Source organism: Leopardus geoffroyi, chromosome C1 (assembly GCF_018350155.1).
Source record: "Leopardus geoffroyi isolate Oge1 chromosome C1, O.geoffroyi_Oge1_pat1.0, whole genome shotgun sequence".
NCBI lineage: Eukaryota > Metazoa > Chordata > Mammalia > Carnivora > Felidae > Leopardus > Leopardus geoffroyi.
In genome coordinates this window covers 6,652,358-6,655,956 of record NC_059328.1, presented here as the reverse complement: position 1 = coordinate 6,655,956, position 3,599 = coordinate 6,652,358, and the positions used below count along the sequence as shown (strand labels likewise).

The 3,599-nt window shown below is 57.1% G+C and overlaps 1 long non-coding RNA gene across 1 annotated transcript; it reads left to right on the top strand.

Annotated features, from left to right (window-relative positions):
* Nucleotides 1–298: 298 nt before the first annotated feature.
* On the top strand, nt 299–3,397 carry LOC123599926. The gene is made up of 2 exons (XR_006713359.1): nt 299–1,009; nt 2,023–3,397. It is a non-coding gene; the product is annotated as an uncharacterized LOC123599926 (long non-coding RNA).
* Nucleotides 3,398–3,599: the final 202 nt, after the last annotated feature.

The window sequence follows — 3,599 nt, the reverse complement described above, 5'->3', positions numbered from 1 at the left end:
GGTTTTTTTTTTGTTTTGTTTTGTTTTCCTCATTTCACTGCTTGCTCATGGACCTGGGACCCACCTGCCTTCCTCCCACCTGCCTTCCTCCTCCTTGGGACCTGGGTCGGCCTCTGGTGGGATTGATGTTGCTTTCCCACACTTGCATGGTGGCCTTCCGGATGTCTCTGCACCCTCGTCTTAACGCACCTCCCTCGGTGCCGCCAACTGGTGTTGGCGCCCTTTGAGTGGTGGCGGGTGGGGGTGCTCCTGGGAGTGGCTGGGCCCAGAGGCATCCAACTCTCTCATTTCCCGGCTCCTTCCACTAACCCCTGACCGCGCCGAACAGATACGGGACAGAAATACTCAAGTGAGGCGGGGAGGGAGTCTGGATTACATGGAAAATCCTTGCCGCTTTCCAAGAAGAAATCAAGAGTTTGTACCAAACACCTGAGGGTCAGGATAGGGCTTTTCAGCAAGTTCCCAATCTCTGTAGAAAGTCAAGGTCCGCGGAAAATTCGACACCCACGCGAGCCAGCGGACTGAGATGGCTGCCGGTGGAAATGAGCTCTGCTGGGGACAGAGGCCCGAAGCCTCCTCCACTGCCCTGGCCTGGGCACTGCCGGGCTCTTTGCGTTCCCAGCCCAGAAAACAATCCCGACCTGGGTCGGGGGCCCTCTTGGCTTCCCCCTCGAAACGTACAAAGCTCCCATTTTCTCCTTCTCCCTCTTTGCACCTTTCTCATTGTGTCATTGTGTTCCCCGATCCCTGATCACCTCCGGGGCTTAGCCAGTAAGCCTCTCCGTCGCGTCCAGCTCCAACCCAAGAGGCTTAACTTTTCCCATCTAAGGTCATCTGGAAGACCTGTCCTGTCTGCTCCCAGCCCACGTAGACCTGTTTCGTCTCCGTCTTTCTGCATATGTCTAGTGGGGCCGGCCCTGGAGCCAGAGACTAAATACCAAATTGCCTTGCTCTGCGTGAAGTCTTCTCTGTTAAACAGCAAATTATTCAAAGACACTTGTTCGAGACGGTAAGACAGACTTTAATCCAGGGGTGGGGGGCATGGCAATAGGCGTGAGGACCCCTGTGATGGAGATTGGACTCTATTCTGAATACAGTGGGGGCAAGTAGGAGATTAGAGCCAAGGAGTAGGGTGGGGACAGAGGGTGGTAAATCACTAAGAGGAAACATCAGGGGTGAAGGGGGTCCTCGCTAAACCCACCCAATGGGGTTCTTGCTGAAGGCAGGCCAGGGTGGTCAGACGTCACCTGGGGGGCAGTGGGGGTGAGGAGCTCCATCAGGCATCGAGGGTGGGGGTTCTTGGCGATCTGACTCAGCAGGAGTCATGTGGGAACGAGGAAGGGCACCGCTTGGGGTGGGAGACGTTTCAAGAGCCCGGAAAAGTTTGTTCCAGCAAAGAATCGTGGTCTCCAACATTTGTCCCAAGGATAGCGGTGAGGGATATAAATGATACCACGCAGGGCCCCGCCATGCCGTGGTTGGTTTCGGGAAGATGAGTTTCTCACCTCCTGGAGCGCGCATCCTCGCCAGGGAGCAAAAAGTCTTTGTTTAGGAAAATACCCCGCTAAGGGGTGAAAGGTGAGGCCTTCAGAGTTAAGAGAAATGGGGACCAGGAAACAAAAGCCCCCCAAGGCCTTGAGCTGCTCTGCATAATACAAGAATGGGCATCTGGGGAGAAGGAGGAAGGGGGTGTGAAGAGGCCGGAGGCAGGGGAAGCAGGGCTGGAGGCCAGACCTAGGTTGGCAGAGACGGCGTCAGGGGGTTTCGGAACAAGGAAGAGGCTAATAAGCCATTTTCCTCGCGTTTGTAAACTTGCTCCGTCTCCCCAAGCCTTCAGCGAGAATACGCAGAGAAGTCTTCCGCTGATAGCGTTATTACTGTTACTTGGGCTCATCCGGGGGGGATCGCAGCGGGCAGAGTCAGAGCCGAGGACAGACCCGGGGCTGGGCGGTGGGAAGAAACTTGGGGACGGTGCCTACAGCTGCCACCCGCTTGTAACAAATCTGCCTGGGCTCATCTCAGGGATGCTCCGCACGCCGCCTGGGGACAGGGATGCCACCGCGCAAATTTGCTCCTTCAACTAGCACTTATGGAACACCGACTGCGTGCCGGGGGTGCTGCCGCAGGACGCTGAGGACGCGGGAGGAACCTGCGCACAGATCCATGGTTTCTGTCGCTCCCCAGGTGATGACAGCTCCCTTCCCTAAAAGCTTTGCCGGCTCCTCCTGCCTGAAGGTGACGTCTGAACAACTCCAGACGATGGGTGATGACCCTTCACAGCCCAGACCCAGCTCACCTGTTGGGCCCCTCCTCTGAAATCCCTCAGGAAGTCCCACTACCCTGAGATCACGTCTGATTCCTGGATGTTCCTGGAATGCATCAGGCGGGCTGCAAAGCCTCCACACCCCGAATTCCATTCCCACGGCCTCCACACCTTCTCCCCTGCACCTTTCCTGCCGATCCTTCCAAGCCAGGCTAGGGGGCACTGGCCTCGTGGCTGTCCCTGACTACGCCTGTTCTCCCCACCCAGCCCCCCTCGCTCCCCCCAACCCAGCAGCCACCATCATGCTGGCCTCCGGGCTCCGGTGGTGCTCCCGGCTGGCAGGGATGGACCGGATCATTGTGAGTTGCTTCCACGGTCTCTCTCCTCCTGAACTGTACCAGGGAGAAGACCCGTGTCTTGTTCACCTCAGTGCCCACCCAGCACCTGGCACTCAACGAGCCTCTACCGAGTTGAGCTGTCTGGGCAGCGAGGGTGAGCAATCCTTTTACCTAAGGATCTACAGAACTTACCCCAGTGTTGGGAAGACAGGAATATCAACTATGGCTGCAGCCTCCTCTCCGGTGAATTTTCATTCAACTCCCAGTATAAATAGCTCCCTTTCCCCCTATCAGAAAACATCTGCTCCCACTGAGCTGCCCAGGCCTGTATCAACGCTATAAATATCCTGGCCGCGTCTAGCCTGCTCTGGCATAGGGGCCAGGAGAACTTGGAAAGAGTTGAACACCAAGCGAGGTGAGGGCAGCCAGAGTGAAGGAGCAGAATTGCCCCATCTCCCCCTCTTGCGCCCCCAGCCACAGGCCGACAACGCTTCCCGCGTGGGCTTGGAACCCCCCACGGTAGTCCCGGGAATTCGGCAGAGACAGTCAGCCACCCCTGCTCTCCTGGGTTTCGACACAGCGTGTGATGCAAGGACCCCACTCACGTCTCAGCGGCTGAGATGCGGCTTGAAACTCAATTTGAGCCAGCTCTCCCCATTCCGGCGGGGATCTTGCAGGATGGGAGGTGATAGGGCTTTGAGAGCATTGCCTTTCATGCACATTTATACGGAATCGTGTGATGCTGTGCTCCTCGAAGCTACTCCTTAAATTCAATAAACCGAAGGGCTGAAGTCCACATGGCGGCGTGGTCTAGAATCTGCACACATTTCCGAGGTGGAAAAAGGGAGGCTGGTGTTGGGGAGAAAGGACCTGGGAAACAGGCTCCATCTAAAAACACCAGCCGCAGGGGCGCCTGGGTGGCTCAGTCGGTTGAACGTCCGACCTCGGCTCAGGTCATGATCTCACGATCTGTGGGTTCGAGCCCCGCGTCGGGCTCT